The following is a 17,526-nucleotide window of genomic DNA, read 5'->3' on the forward strand; positions in this document are numbered from 1 at the left end:
CTATGTACCCGTATTCCCAGGCGAAATCAACCTGTGGTTGACTCCTCCTTATGTGTTGCCAAGGATCACGTTGCAATCCGGACAGACGCTCTATCCACTAGACCACGATATTTATACTGATAAAAAGAATGGATTGAAAAAAAAGGTTTCTAGTCGAAACATATATACTACTAAATTTAAACATGCACATTGACAGAATCATTGCATGCTATAATAATCATAATTAACATACACAACAGTTTTGTCTTATTCCCAATTTGTAAATACAAACAACTTTGTACAAAGAAGTCCGCAAACACAAAGAGGCTAATATAATCACCGCCAAAAGAAACGCGAACCATAAAAACAGAAGTATATACGTAAAGAAGATATTTTTTCCAATGTGTACCACTTACTGACCAAAGTAACAATCAGTAAAGTGTTCCTACAGTGTCTATTCTTATCACGATATGCTGCACGTGATTTCCAAACTTTACACCCTTATCCTAAACGAGACCAGGTGCATGTCCAGTCATGGATCTATGATGTCACATGTGATGCGTTCATATGCAATTGACTACATAGGAAACTCCCCTATTCTGGTATGTGCCTTGTGGGAACTAGATGTGAATATCTTTAATACTAAATCGATGAGACAATTCAAATAAAACTACGGGAACGAAACGTGAATAGCTAACTGAATTGATGAAGAAATGTCAAAGAGGCAAGAGAAACTAAACATGATTCTCGTGGGGTGTTAGTGAAAAAGGTAAAGTGTATATACAATCTCATTTTATATCCCTAGTTCTCGCAACCGCTACACAAAGATCTGAGGACACCCCTATTAATGTCACGTCAGAACGACCTTTCATCCGATCAATCAGAACGTCGCTTACCAGGAAAGTGACAGCCGCAAAGTGTATCCTAATCATGCAACCTCGAACAGGCGAAAAGTAACGACAGTTACGGACTGTAAAACTGAATCCGTCAACATCAGCGTCTTTCTCTCACTACAATGCACAGGACCAAAAGCCGGATGTTACACCATAGTTTAGAGCCATTTCGTGACAGATATAGGCTCAGTTGTGCACTTTGTGAGAAAAGCATGAAACTTGGCACAGTTGTAGGTACTGCCATTCCAAATATTTTCAGATATGGGGCCGCCCCAACAAATCCAATGTGGCCGCCAAATCCATTATGGCCGCCATGGAAGAAGGATTTAAATGAACATGACCCACAACCTAAATATATAAAAAGAATGATCATTTTGGAATGTATGTACCCAGAGACCCTATAATATATTATATGGTCTCTGATGTACCCAACACTATATCATTCATATTTGGTATTGAGTTTGTTGGGAGTATTCAGAGTATTATCACTCGGGCGGTGGGGTAGCCAAGTGGTTAAAGCGTCACAGTGGCTCGTCACGTCGAAGACTTGGATTCGATTACCCACGTGCATGGGTACAATGTTGGAAGCCCATTTTCCGATGTCCCCCGGCTTGATATTGCTGGAATATTGCTAAAAGCGGCGAAAAACCATACTCCCTCACTCACTCTTCGAATCTATTAGGTTATTGAAAAAATGAGTGGAACTTTCTGAAAATAATTGAAATTTAATTCGGTTGAACAGAATGAATTAGACTGAAATTGATTTCTCTTGAAGGTAAAGCCAGATATAAAGGGAGGTTATTCAGGTAGAGGGCGCAACCGTGAGGGGTACATATAGGAATTGTGAAGCCCGGGTAGTTCTATCCCTCCTGTGGTGTCGCCGTTACAGTGCGCGCTGTTTATTATATGTTTATGTCCTGTGCGTTATAGTTATGAACATTTTCTGTTGCCAGGTGTTGGCAGTCTTGCTGCAAGACAAATGTCGTCACAGTGATGAGTATGGTTCTGAACCACAAAGCATGGATGGTACCTGGTACATGCATGTATCTTACAGTAAGATGTTACAGTGTCAGTGACTGTCGTGGTTCTGAAATGATATGGCTATTGGCGCTACTGGGTTTGTAAAGTAAATTCCTCGGCGAGTGCCACAGAGGAAGCCACATTATGTATGTTTGTTGTTTATATCTGCATGGCTTGACGAGGTTTTGGAAGAGAATTGTACTTCTGTGAGAGTGAGTGAGTGAGTGAGTGAGTGAGTGAGATTTTACGCCGCTTTTAGCAATATTCCAGCAATATCACGGGGGGAAACCAGAAATGGGCTTCACACATTGTACCCATGTCGGGAATCGAACCCGGGTCTTCGGCGTGACGAGCGAACGCTTTAACCACTAGGCTACCCGACCGCCCCCTATGCTGTTTGAGGTTTCAACTTCTAATGTGAATGTTTGCGTAACTTAATTACAGTGACAAAAGTTACAATAAGTGAGATGTTTCACATTTGTGCATTATTCACTGCAGTAGACTTCTGAGTCCTTATGTACACGATGCCCCCATTCAGTCAGTAAGAAAACATCAACAAAACATTTGTTTACATAAGCTGAAACGCTACATTGGGTAGTTACACACAGTGTTGTTATACTATTGGGTTATCTAATTTCTTCATGCTAATTTGTATGCAAACAACTCAAATCGCTTATGCTGATTTAAACATGTCGTTTTCGTATTTTACGCATATACGTACGGTAAGTTATCTGGTGCTCTGGAGAAGTATTAACATTTTGTACAGATCCCTCTTTTCTTTCCCTGCCTAGCCAATCTCGAAAGCTTGACCACTGTCGCCGCTGGGTAAAAATATATTTTTAATAACACTGACTTTAGCTATCACCAGTGTATTTTGTATTTGATACCGACCACTGTCATCCTATTATTTATCACCATTGGATATTGTACTACAACTTTGTTGTGTACTGCCATTGTAATTGCTGTGCAGTAATTTGTATTGATTTGTAAAGTTGGTGAATTTTGTAATACATTTGTTGATTGTATACCACTTGTTGGTTGTTTGTTGGTTTCACACTAAGTTCTTAGCAGATTAGAGATAAAAAAGCTGTGTCCAATATCGGGAACTCTCTCTCTCTCTCTCTCTCTCTCTCTCTCTCTCTCTCTCTCTCTCTCTCTCTCTCTCTCTCTCTCTCTCTCTCTCTCTCTCTCTCTCTCTCTCTCTCTCTCTGTGTGTGTGTGTGAGATGTTACAAATTCACTTAATTCACTCAACATACATGAAAATAATCTATGACGTTTATTCTGAGACATAATTGAGAACAAATTACAAGGAGCAAATAGGAACAAGCTTCCAGTGACCTTATTTGTTATTAAAGAAAGCGAAACTGAAAGGTGTATTATTATATATTATTTATCACCATTGAATATTGTACTACAAATCTGTTGTGCACTGCCATTATAATTGCTGTGCAGTAATTTGTATTGATTTGTAAAGTTGGTGAATACATTTTTTTATTGTTTACCATTTGTTGGTTGATTGTTGGTTTCACACTAAGTTCTTTTACGTACAAATTTCTGGGTTAACATATTGTTTCAATTTGGGAATCGACACATAACAACAAGCACGTACACATGCACACATGCTTGCACATGCACGCGTCATAGTAAATCACTGATAGCCTTTCACATGACACATTCAATGAAATCGACCTCTTGTCAAATATCATCAACCTCATTACCTAACATAAAGTAGTCATTGGTTGTCAATTCAAAATGAAAGCGGCGATAGCTAAACATGTCATAGAGAGAGATAGTGACGCGAAGAGATAGTGAGAACGATTATAACGGTGTGTTTGATTTCTGAAGCATGATCTGTATATGAGTATCTGTAAGGAGACAGATGTCATATTTGATGGAGCAGATTAGAGATTAAAAAGCTGTGTCCAATATTGGGAACTCTCTCTCTCTCTCTCTCTCTCTCTCTCTCTCTCTCTCTCTATACATGAAAATAATCTATGACGTATATTCTGAGACATAATTGAGAACAAATTACAAGGAGCAATTAGGAACAAGCTTCCAGTGACCTTATTTGTTATTAAAGAAAGCGAAACTGAAAGGTGAACCGAGTTATAGATATATTCAGACGTGTCACTATTATCGTCTCTTTCAAAGTACGCTGATGTCAGATCTATAATAGTTCGTTAAAGTAGAAAGTAGAAACAAAATACCCGACTCATCCATTCCCGCCAACATCAGTTTACATTAAACATAATAATTGACCTTACAAACAATAGGTAATACCTGAACAATGACGTCTCATAGTCGTATCTAGTCTTTAGTTGTGTTAGAATATAATAATGTGTCACCTTATTTAAACAGATATTATCAGATATATGTACATTAGTTATATGCAGCAATATCTATTGAAGGAGAACATAACATCTGAAAAGGTACTTGTCCTGTCTCCAGGGAAAGAAGAGGTATCCCCGACATTCATTAGAGGCCGACCATTTGATAATCTCTTTTATGGTGTGTGTGTGTGTGCGTGCGTGCGTGCGTGCGTGCGTGTGCCCAAAACTTCTTGAAAATGTCATTATGCTTCATATTGTTGGGGAAATATATAGTCTGCCAAAAAATAACATTGTTGCAATGTGTATTTAGAAGACAAAAATGCCTTAAAGATTTGATTAAACAAAATATATCTGGTTTTGCATTTGTAACTGAAACAAAATATCTGGTCTCAATACAAAATACAGAGGAAAAGAGTCACACTGTTTCAAAGGAAGTTTTAATCAATAATGTAAATTGGGCAATTCCATATTCATCATATAAATGTAATGATTTGACCCCAGGATGTAATCAGTCTACAGTTATTTGATACCGTGGAATCGCCCGATCCTCCTACACTGGTATTGGCACTAGTGCAGCAGGCTTCACACACGAACTGTAAACACTGAACCCATGTCACAAGCTGCCTCCAAGGTATTGTCAACCCTGTATGTGACAGTCTGCATGGAAAGTTAAGTCATATAAACCAAACTGCGCTGTGTTCAATGTACATGGGTACCTCAAAAATGTCAACCTCAAAACGCCACGTGTAGGGCCTTCCGATACTGTTCGGTGACGTCATACTGCCTTGTTTGCCGCGCTGTTCCAGGAAGCCTGGTTGCAGCTCGTCCTTGAACTTGCGGAAGTGAAAGTGAATGTAGGATGTTTCCGAGATCTCCTCTTATCTGAAACAGTGTATTGATTACATGAGTCACTGTAACTCGTCAGCATAATGATCAACTGCCAAGATATTATATTTATTACCACGCAGTCACAAGTCTCCGTTATTACGTGTGCTTGTCGCGTAAGAGGCGACTAACGGGATCGGGTGGTCAGACACACTGATTTGGTTGATGCACCGTATCCCAATTGCGTGGATCGATACTCATGATGTCAACCACCGGATAATCTGGTCCAGACTCGATTATTTACAGACTGCCATCTTACAGGTGGAATAGTGCTGAGTGCGGCGTTAAACAACAAACAAACAAACAAATATTACCTGTGATTCATTCCTACAATGAGAAACCACGATGCCTCGATCAGAAACAGCCATGTAAAGTACTTTCTTTGAAAGATATTTATTTTTCAAATCCTGGCAGGCAACCATGTTACAAATATTCCCACATACATCTAACGAACAACGCATCGTCCGACACGTCAGGACGTGCTACTAGAAAGATATTAACATAACATTTCACGAGTAGACTTAGAGGGATGCTACATGGAAATGAATACACGATATGGTGTCCTTTTTCTGTGTGTATAACTAAGACAATGTACCCACACCTGAATTAGTAAAGCTTTATTCTTTACTGAATAAAATATTTATAAGACGTTTTCATCATAACGATCGTTCTTTAAAAGCTTAAGAAGCGGAAAAGAGGTAATAGTGATATAGAAAGCCCTGTACTTCATACATAGTTCTCTACAGGTTGATGTATTACTAGTAGCAGCTGACATGTAACTGTAGTAGAACCAGTAGCCATCCTTGTACTTCACATATAGTTCTCTACAGGTTGATGTATTACTAGTAGCAGCTGACATGTAACTGTAGTAAAACTAGTAGCCACCCCTGTACTTTACATATAGTTCTCTACAGGTTGATGTATTACTAGTAGCAGCTGACATGTAACTGTAGTAGAACTAGTAGCCACCCCTGTACTTTACATATAGTTCTCTACAGGTTGATGTATTACTAGTAGCAGCTGACATGTAACTGTAGTAGAACTAGTAGCCACCCCTGTACTTTACATATAGTTCTCTACAGGTTGATGTATTACTAGTAGCAGCTGACATGTAACTGTAGTAGAACTAGTAGCCACCCCTGTACTTTACATATAGTTCTCTACAAGAAGTTGTATTACTAGTAGCATCTGTCAAGTAGCAGTAGTAGACGCAGGAGCTATCCTTGTATCTTATATTTGGTTCTCTACAAGTAGTTGTATTACTAGTAGCATCTGTCATGTAGCAGTAGTAGACGCAGAAGCTATCCTTGTATATTGTATATAGTTCTTTACAACCAGTTGTATTATTAGTAGCATCTGTCAAGTAGCAGTAGTAGACGCAGGAGCTATCCACGTGTCTTATATATAGTTCTCTACAAGCAGTTGTATTACTAGTAGCATCTGTCATGTAGCAGTAGTAGACGCAGGAGCTATCCTTGTATCTTATATAGAGTTCTCTACAAGTAGTTGTATTACTAGTAGCATCTGTCATGTAGCAGTAGTAGACGCAGGAGCTATCCTTGTATCTTATATATAGTTCTCTACAAGCAGTTGTATTACTAGTAGCATCTGTCATGTAGCAGTAGTAGACGCAGGAGCTATCCTTGTATTTTACATATGGTTTTGCCTCATTTGCCTTTACTATGCGTATTGCCTCATAAGCGCTAGAGTTGTACCGACCTCTACTGTCTGCATGAAGGTGAAACAAACAACCATGAAGTGTAATATACATTCTAAAAATAAATCTATGTTTTCAAGCTGATACTTTTCATTTCACTCCTGCTGAAGTCCAGGACACGACAGCGACACGTGATTAGACTTGGTATTTCCAAGTATCTGCGCTGTCGTTATTTTAAGAACTACGGGGAATACCAGGAAAACAAAGCACTGTCCATATGTGGAAACAGACACGACCAATGAACAGCCGAGGATTTTAGTCACGTGGCACAGGAGGTTCTCAGAAATCTATTGGCTGTTATTATATAAAGTGTTAACGAGGCGCCCAGGTATCGTTCTACCATTACAGACTGCTGCTCACCACAGTGCTTACAAAAATCTGAAACCAGAAAGTATAATACTGCAAACAGGTGAGTACTTCTGTTGTTACTACAATGTCTTCATGTATTAATATTATGCGGAAATTATTTTTACAACCTGATAATATAAGTGTACAACATTGTCAATATCTTCCATAGAGATAGTGTGTAACTTCCATAGAGTTAGTGTATAACATTGTTAATATCTTCCATAGAGTTAGCGTATAACATTGTTAATATCATCCATAGAGTTAGCGTATAACATTGTTAATATCTTCCATAGAGTTAGTATATAACATTGTTAATATCTTCCATAGAGTAAGTCTGAAACCTTGTGAATACACTGTATCTTCCATAGAGTTTATGACTGTATCAGGAGCATGTGTCCATGAATTACTATAAAATAGTCACGATACAAGGTGTTCTCGAAAAGGTGAGCGTATCCTGCCCCACCTGTGGCACCCGTCACAAACCTCGATCAAACAACTGTTATAAGGTTAAAAATGCATCTCAGAAACTAATGATAATAAATAGAACCATTATAGCTGCAATGAGGAGTTGCATTAGATATAGTTCGTGACAGAACTTGTAGTTGGAAAGGAATCAATAGAGAAAAGACATTTCACATTTATCACAAGTGTATTCTGGACATTTCACATTTATCATTGGATTGGTCTCTGACTATCGTCCATGAGTTAATGAAACAAATGGGGAATTACAAGGTATAATCCATTTGGAGCTTCGGAGCGAGTCACAAAATCAATAGAGAGATGAGCAATCTGGCACGTAGGCTTTTGGTATTTTTCCGATGGCGACACACATGAGTTCATGGTCAGATCTAAACTTGTAACGAATCAAATGGAGGTATTGAGACATGTGACAAGGACAGGTCAGGCTCGAACACTATAAAATGATACCCTCAACATTAGGAGAGGGAGCGCGGTTTGCAGTCGATCGAGTCGAATCCCGATCGTTCTAAGTTTCCACCAGGCCAGGCTGATCCTGTTCTGTATTGATAGATGGGCTGAGAGTAAGTAAAACTATGTGAGTATAAACTGGTGTTGCGTTTCTTTATTATGCGGGTGTGAATGCTGATAGAGACAACTTGGAGTAAGGGTCATTAGGCCAATCACTCCTTGACGGAGCCGAGCCGTGGTGGACAAGGCGAGGGCAATGTCCTGGCTTAATTGACCACAAGGACCAGGAACGGCAATACATTTAGTACTTGTAGCAGGGTCGCACTGGACGCCCAAAAGCAGTTACGACACAACGTTTGGCGCTCTTTGAAATCTTGGTAGAAAGGGCATGCTCGATTGTAACTCACAAGTTATGAAATGTAAAAATTCGCCTTCCAAGTGGATTACCTTTTTGAATATTGAGGGTCATGCTCACCTGCAAAATCATATGTGTAAATGTCTTGTTAAACAATAAATTTAATGTGGAGACAGGTGAAGTTTTGAACAAGTATCCCTTAAGTGTCTGTTAAGTGTATTGCCTCACCTTACATCTCCTGCTGTGACCTGCTTCTCGTCCTGGGGCACCGACATTGGATGGAATAAGAAAGCACGATATTTTAATTTCATGAAAAAGTGTACACAGTTAAGGAATAAGTATTGTCGATAAAATATTTTATCATAATGGTATCCGACATAATGATCCGATATAATGATCCGATAAACCAACCCGATAAACCTGGTATCACGATCAGCTAGCCATACAAGTGAGGTCGCCTTTCAGGAACTACTTTCAAGCTCCATACATCAATGCATCTTTCACAGTGAACTAACGTCTAACATATGCTCAGATGCTTGGAATATGTTTTTCACCAAAAGCTATATAATTTTTAAAATGAAAACTATGAGCCTTAATATTGGAGGAGTAAAAATAATAGTCTTGCAACAATGTATTTTTAAATGGCAGACAATTATTTTCCCGCAGTCTGAAGCATAATTATTTCCCCAGCGAAAACCCGAGATAATATATTTTATGGATAAAATCATATGCCCCCAACCCCCGAATATCAAAGGTGCCTAATTACACATTAATATATAGTGATATATAAATGAGATAGGGTGACATATCCAGCATTATCCAGTGTGATATATTTATCCGATGTATCGAGTAATGTATCCAAATGGTAGTCAGGGATATATGTGTATTCTGATAACAAGTAAATGTGTTTTATCTTGCAGCAATGTCTGACAGTGGAACTCAACAAGACTTGGACAACCATGCCAACCAGTGCAATCCGAACAACTCGGAATACAGCGGCCACACTTCGGATTATTCCGGGACCGGCGACAAGGCCGATTTGGATAACCACTCCAACCAGTGCAACCCTAACAACTCGGAGTATCAGGGGCACCAATCAGGCTACGGCGGGTCTGGTGGCAAGTGATGACGTTGCAGCCCGTGATTGGTTAGCACAGACAATGTAGACACGTGTATGTGGCTCGTGACATTGTGAACAATGGTGATTATCCTGTGCTATGGTTGTCCAGTCAAAATATAAAAAAGTGAAAAAGTAAATATCTTTCAAGAAAAAGATATATTTGTAGATGTAACACATATGTAGTATATGTAATAAACAGGATGTGAATCCAGACAGCGTTGTGTTGACTTAAATTGTAAATTGTACAAGTGAAAACATGTCACCTGAAACAGTCTCGTGTGACTTGGGGTGTTACATTTGGTCACTGGGGGTTGTAAGGTTTATGTCTTGAAGACAATGTTATCTTCAGCGGTGTGTGTGTGTGGCAGAGTGTGTGTGTGAATGAGTGAGTGAGTGAGAGTGAGCGGGTGGGTGGGTGTCTACTGTACCATAGTGAGGTAAAAATGAGACAAGTTTTTTATCTATTATGTAAGGTAAACGTTTATTTCAGTGAAATGAATGCCACCATACATGGAGTTGATGCAAAATGTATTGATTCCGGTTGATATCCCTATGCCTTTTCATATAAAGACCTGATCTTTAGTCATTTAGGCTAAACATCTTTCAAGCAAATTATTTCTCAAACACTTCCTCATAGGTTCAATGACAAGATCAATAACAGTTTGATAGACTGAGTGTAATGTCTGTGGCTACTTCAACATGACACTTCCTTCTGATTCCTACAACTACACGCAGAAGTTATTCATCCAGCAGGTGCAAACAAATCTGGATTTGAAAAAGTTGTTTTACTAACACCTCAAAGTTTACGTTTTGGGGTAAATTTTGATACAACTAAAAGCAAATTGAATCCCAAAATATATTCCTTCTTGTAAGTGCCATGAGAATGTGAAACATCTGAACTGAGGAGTTGTCTCTTTAAAATTACATTATCTTCTGGTACAGACATAAGCTTGGCGTGCATACAACCTTGCTAAGACGTCCATATTTGGCTATTAATCGATACCAAAACATGTCTGAAGAACTACAACTCGTTCACCCTATCAAGGTTTAAGCACGTCATAATCATTAATAGGCTTTAAAAATAACCTTGACACAGAATGATGCCTTCAAAGCGTTACAAACAAAATAATAGGGCTTTCCAAATCTGGCAAAACAATGATACAAACAGTCTTTGCCCATAAGTAAAATGTGGTTTTTTTTAAAAAGTGAAATCGGTTTAACAAAACATATGGAGCTCCGTTGCAAACCTTGTTGAAACATATTTAAACTGAAAAATAGTTCCCTGAACAAGGTTTATCAGATATGATAAACTAAGGTTTGGTCAAATAAATCACAAAGTGTACCTACACTTGTTGCACCAATAAAACCTATTAGAAATATTATCACTCATCTTGTTTCAAGATGAACAATGACAAAGTATCACAAATGTATATAACGTTCTTTTTTTAACAAAGTATGTCCTCAACAAGACAGAAGAGGAAGTGCATCTACACTCAAGGAAGCACTAGTGCTAAGCAGCCATACTGCATTAAACAGTTCCTGTTGTAGTGATATACTCCTACAAATTGCCCACTACATTATGTCTCGGTCACTCAGGCCACATGACCGTTTATTGTGACCACACTTGTCACACACTGAGCATTTTGCCTTCAGTACAACTCTTTTACAACATTCAAGGGATTCAAGCCTATTCTGTTTCAGAATGATTTGTTTGAGAGCTTCCCTGCCCTTATGAGAAGTAGAGCGAAAATACCATTTAGTTTTATTGTCATTTAACTTTTCAAATCCTTGTTGGCTGAATGTCACCAAATTACCATGTATCCTAAGCATATCTGTGATGTGGTATGCCAAAATATGCATATAAGGCGTCACATCTTTGCTTTGGTAAACAAGTCCAAAAGTGGCCACCGACCTTTTACATCTCTCATCAAGAGCTAAAACTTCACTCTGTTCAAATCTATCTTGTTTAAGCTGATGATAAACATGTTTCAGTTCACTCCACAACAGGGACATCGACTGTAATTTCGATTGTTGGGGAATGAAATCAGCAAGGACTATGTTATCTGCAATTTTCCTGTGCTCAGGACCAGTAAAATCTCTAAACGTAAACCTACCAGACTCCCTATCATTTCTGAATTGAAAATCAACTCCCAATCCTTCAACAAAATTTTCAAATTTTGATACATTAGAGCACTTGCCTCTAATGTAAATACCGGTGCATCTGGCAATGTTGTCCATTAACCGGAGTTCTGATATCTAATGCTTCACCAGTTGGTCAGAAATACGAAGATACAGGTGTAACATGTCAGGTACTCTCCTCCAGAGAGGTATAAAATCAAAGAGGGGAGTGTGGACACAGTTCAAATTTTGTGATTTCTTTCTGGCCAACTCAGTGATCTCCTCTATTGTTCTAGCCCCATGGTTCATATCAGTCACTGACCACTGCAAAGTAGTAGCGTGTCTGTCTGAAGCCGAACATTTACACCACAGACAACTGTGATTACATGAACAGGACGCAATTCCAGAGATCATATTGAGAAATTTCAAATCCCCTCCCAGATAAAACCTGATTTGAAAGCATACACCATCAAGATGAATATAATCTAAGTCCTTAGCTTCTTCAATAATTTGAGAAAGAGCAGTTGAAACACAATCATAAGTTTCCTTGGCAGAAAATACTGCTAACAGATGGTTTCCCTTTTAATGAAGTACACAGCATATCATTTTGTTGTGTTGGTTCATGTGAGCGGGGGATTAAAAAAAAGTTGAACCAATAGTAGTGTTGTGTTGTCTGTAGGATGAAGAAAAACAAAACAGGATCGTCATGCACACCCCAGAGAAAAACCAAAACCAAAACAAAACAAGATCGACATCTGGCCGCTTCCTGCATTCCTACACCACGTCCATGTCTGTGCCTGTCGATTCACCTTTAGAAATTCAGGCAACACCTTTACAATTCCACACCATGATCGTAGCGCTAAGGTGATCGCCACTCATCGACTGTCACTTAGACGAACGACTGTCATAGCGGGCTACAATACAATGAAACCTTACACCTCAAAGTTTACAATCACATCACCATACCCGATGACGTCATTTGGGGAATGTTGTTGCAAGATCACAAAAACACACACACGTACATGCACGTCGCTATATAAGTGCAATAATCTTGGACGCGACGTTAAACCCCATTTCACCTCACCTCACCTCTACTCTCATGCCTAGTTATTAAGTGTCAAGCATACCTACAATGAGAAACCACGATACCCCAGAAACAGCCATGTCAGTTTTCAGCAACCCATGATCGTAAGAGGCGACTAAAGGGATCGGGTGGTTGGGCTCGCTGACTTGGTTGATGCATGTCATCGTATCTCAATCGCCGTCATATAGCTGGAAAATTGCTGAGTGTGGCGTTAAACAAGAAAGAAATAAACAAACAAAAACATATAGTTCTTTACAAGTAGTTGTCTTACTAGTAGCATCTATCATGCAACAGTAGCAGAAGTAGTAGTCATTATTGTACTGTATATAAAGTTTTCTACATTTAGTATTACTCGTAGCATCTGTCATGTAACTGTAGTAGAACACGTAGCTATACTTTATACTAAGTTCTCTACAAATAGTTGTATTACCAGTAGCATCTGTCATGCAACAGTAGCAGAACTACTAGTTATCCTTGTACTTTAGGTATAGTTTTCTACAAGAAAGTGTATGACTAACAGTTGCTGACATGTAACTGTAGTAGAACAAGTATCTATCCTTATACTTTTTTAAGGGGCGGTCGGGTAGCCTGGTGGTTAAAGCGTTCGCTCGTCACGCCGAAGACCCGGGTTCGATTCCCGACATGGGTACAATGTGTGAAGCCCATTTCTGGTGTCCCCCGCCGTGATATTGCTGGAATATTGCTAAAAGCGGCGTTAAACCTTATTCACTCACTCACTATACTTCTTTAAGTTCAATACAAGTCTCTAACAGTATATATATGTAGTAGCTATGCTTTTACTTTACATAAATTTCTCTACAAATAGTTGTATTACTAGCAGCTTTCATGTAACAGTAGTAGAACTAGTAGTTACTCGTGCACTATAACACTTAGTCAATGAAAAGATGTCTTTAAAATTTATTTTTTAAAATCACGCCAGAACCTTCCTCTTCTGCTGTTGAATCAAGCAAACTAGACTTTGTTAGTTTGATGAAGACTTGCCTAAGCTTTTAGGAGAAAAAAAAACACATCTAAAAATATAAATTCCACAGTCATGGTGCAGGGCTATGTAGGCCCCTGCAGGTAGAGACACATTCGCGCTATTGGAGTATATACCGCCTGCAAATGTCTGTACAATGGTGCACGCATGCGTATCACGCCGGGACATTTATATGTGAATGGACTTGGTACTCCAATATACATGCGCTGTCGATATATTAAGAAATACAGGGAATACCAGAAAGGACAAAAATGTTGTCCATATATGGAAATATATACTACCAATGATCAACGAGGATTTGAGTCACGTGGAAAAGGGGTTCTCAGAAACGGATTGGTTGTTGCTATATAATGTGTCACCGAGGCGATCAGTGTTATAATCAGCCAGGACATCAGCTCTACACATTCAAGAAAACTGGAGAATGGGGAAATACAAGAATACTGCAAACAGGTGAGTACTTCTGTTGTCATAACAACGTCTTCATTTTGGCACCATCAGTTAAGCGATCAATGAATGTTCACTATGATGTGAAGATGTAAGGACTTCCATGCAGTTAGTGTTTAACCTTTGGGACTACACGGGATTTCAAATTTGAAGGACAATGTAGGTTCAGAAAGTCAAAGAATACATTCGATAGTGTGTGTCTGGTCACTAATCCAGTACGGTAGTTCGACTGTAAATATCATTGTATATTTGTACTGACAACCTCTTTTGTAGACTGGGTTTTTTCGATATTTAATTTGAAACAAAATTAAAGCTCACCGTCATGTGTAACATGAAAAATCCTCTGGCGCCTGAAAACACGTCGCTGGAAATATGGAATCAATTTTTACATAACATCTTGCATTTTTCACAGACCCGTGTTTAATAAACTGGCTGTTATTGGTACCATCAAGCTTCAATGAATTAATGCCAGACTCAGCTTTCGACATTCTTTTAGATATATATTATATATCCTTGGGCTCTCGACTGAACTACCTTTGTGAATATCGAAGGTTTTGCTCACATTCAAGGTCATCCTTGTAAATGTCTTGTCAAACAATATATTTGTTGTGCTGACAAGTGAAGGTTTGAACACGTGTTTCTAATGTGTACGTGTATGTGTGTGTACGTGTGGTATGTGTGTGTACGTGTGGTATGTGTTTGTACGTGTGTGTACGTGTGGTATGTGTTTGTACGTGTGTGTACGTGTGGTATGTGTGTGTATGTGTGGTGTGTGTGTACGTGTGGTATGTGTGTGTACGTGTGGTGTGTGTGTACGTGTGGTATGTGTGTGTACGTGTGGTATGTGTGTGTACGTGTGATGTGTGTGTGTACGTGTGGTATGTGTGTGTACGTGTGGTATGTGTGTGTACGTGTGATGTGTGTGTACGTGTGATGTGTGTGTGTACGTGTGGTATGTGTGTGTACGTGTGGTGTGTGTTTACATGTGGTATGTGTGTGTACATGTGATGTGTGTGTACGTTTGGTGTGTGTGTACGTGTGGTATGTGTGTGTACGTGTGGTATGTGTGTGTACATGTGATGTGTGTGTACGTGTGGTATGTGTGTGATGTGTGTGTACGTGTGGTCTGTGTGTGTACGTGTGGGGTGTGTGTACGTGTGATGTGTGTGTACGTGTGATGTGTGTGTACGTGTGGTATGTGTGTGTACGTGTGGTATGTGTGTGTACGTGTGGCGTGTGTACGTGTGGTATGTGTGTGTACATGTGGTATGTGCGTGTACGTGTGATGTGTGTGTAGGTGTGGTATGTGTGTGTACGTGTGATGTGTGTGTACATGTGGTGTGTGTGTGTACGTGTGGTATGTGTGTGTAGGTGTGGTATGTGTGTGTACGTGTGATGTGTGTGTACGTGTGGTATGTGTGTGTCCAGTGATATTGCATGTGATGTATGCAGTGATATCCAATGTGATGTATCCAATAATATCCCATGTGATGTATCCAGTAATATCGAATGTGGTATATGCAGTGATATCCAATGTGATGTGATGTATGCAGTGATATCCCATGTGATGTATGCAGTGATATCCCATGTGATGTATGCAGTGATATCCCATGTGATGTATGCAGTGATATCCAAAGAGATAGACTGAGTGATGTCCAAGGTGATGCATCCAGTGTATCTAAAAGATAACTAGGGAATGTAAATGTGTTTTGTTTTTGCAGCAAAATGGCTGACAGTGACGGTCAAAAAGATGAGGACAACCTCGCCAAGAAACACATTCAAGAAAACTGGAGAATGGGGAAATACAAGAATACTGCAAACAGGTGAGTACTTCTGTTGTCATAAGAACGTCTTCATTTTGGCACCATCAGTTAAGCGATCAATGAATGTTCACTATGATGTGAAGATGTAAGGACTTCCATGCAGTTAGTGTTTAACCTTTGGGACTACATGAAACCGAAACCGGACGTGCACGGGATTTGAAATTTGACAGACAATGTAGGTTCAGAAAGTCAAAGAATACATTCGATAGTGTGTGTCTGGTCACTAATCCAGTACGGTAGTTCGACTGTAAATATCATTGTATATTTGTACTGACAACCTCTTTTGTAGACTGTTTTTTTTATATATTTAATTTGAAACAAAATTAAGGCTCACCGTCACGTGTAATCTGAAAAATCCCCTGGCGCCTGAAAACACGTCACTGGAAATATGTAATCATTTTTATGATATCCAATGTGATGTATCCTGTAATATCCCATGTGATGTATCCATTGATATCGAATGTGGTATATGCAGTGATATCCAATGTGATGTGATGTATGCAGTGATATCCCTTGTGATGTATGCAGTGATATCCCTTGTGATGTATGCAGTGATATCCCTTGTGATGTATGCAGTGATACCCCATGTTATGTATGCAGTGATTTCCCTTGTGATGTATGCAGTGATATCCGATGTGATGTATGCAGTGATATCCCATGTGATGTATGCAGTGATATCCCATGTGATGTATGCAGTGATATCCCATGTGATGTATGCAGTGATATCCCTTGTGATGTATGCAGTGATACCCCATGTTATGTATGCAGTGATATCCCATGTGATGTATCCAGTGATATCCCATGTGATGTATCCAGTGATATCCCATGTGATGTATGCAGTGATATCCAAAGAGATAGACTGAGTGATGTCCAAGGTGATGCATCCAGTGTATCTAAAAGATAACCAGGGAATGTAAATGTGTTTTGTTTTGCAGCAAAATGACTGACAGTGACGCTCAAAAAGACGAGGACAACCATGCAACCGCAACAACGTGGAGTATCATGGGCACCAGTCAGGCCACGGCGGGTCTGGTAGCAAGTGATGACGTTGCAGTCGGTGATTGGTTAACACAGACAATGTAGACACGTGTATGTGGCACGTGACATTGTGAACAATAGTGATTATTCTGTGCTATGGTTGTCCAGTCAAAATATAAAAAAGTGAAAAAGTAAATATCTTTCAATAAAAGTGATATATTTGTAGATGTAACACATATGTAGTATATGTAATAAACAGGATGTGAATCCAGATAGCGTTGTGTTGACTTTCATAGTTAATGGTATTGACATTGCTGTCTTTCCGAGTGAGTAGGATACGCAGGCGTCAGTAATACTGCACCAGTATGTGTCCCGTATGGTGGAAATGTTATAGATTCACAGACATCATTAATGTATCCTTATGGAACCCCGACAAACATATTTGTATTCCATTGTTGATGAGTTCGAGAATTCCAGAGTCCGAGAGATGCTCTTAATTGTAC

General features: G+C 39.3%; 1 protein-coding gene and 1 long non-coding RNA gene across 2 annotated transcripts in view; one reads left to right on the forward strand and one right to left on the reverse strand.

The window, feature by feature from the left end:
- LOC139469610 (uncharacterized) overlaps nucleotides 1–17,526 on the reverse strand; it is a 447,403-nt gene that overhangs the window by 322,752 nt on the left and 107,125 nt on the right. The window lies entirely within an intron of this gene.
- Nucleotides 6,734–9,787, forward strand: LOC139468500 (uncharacterized). The gene is made up of 2 exons (XR_011653691.1): nucleotides 6,734–7,235; nucleotides 9,377–9,787. It is a non-coding gene; the product is annotated as an uncharacterized lncRNA (long non-coding RNA).

The sequence above is a fragment of the Haliotis cracherodii genome, unplaced genomic scaffold (genome assembly GCF_022045235.1).
Source record: "Haliotis cracherodii isolate W230 unplaced genomic scaffold, xgHalCrac1.p SCAF_2, whole genome shotgun sequence".
NCBI lineage: Eukaryota > Metazoa > Mollusca > Gastropoda > Lepetellida > Haliotidae > Haliotis > Haliotis cracherodii.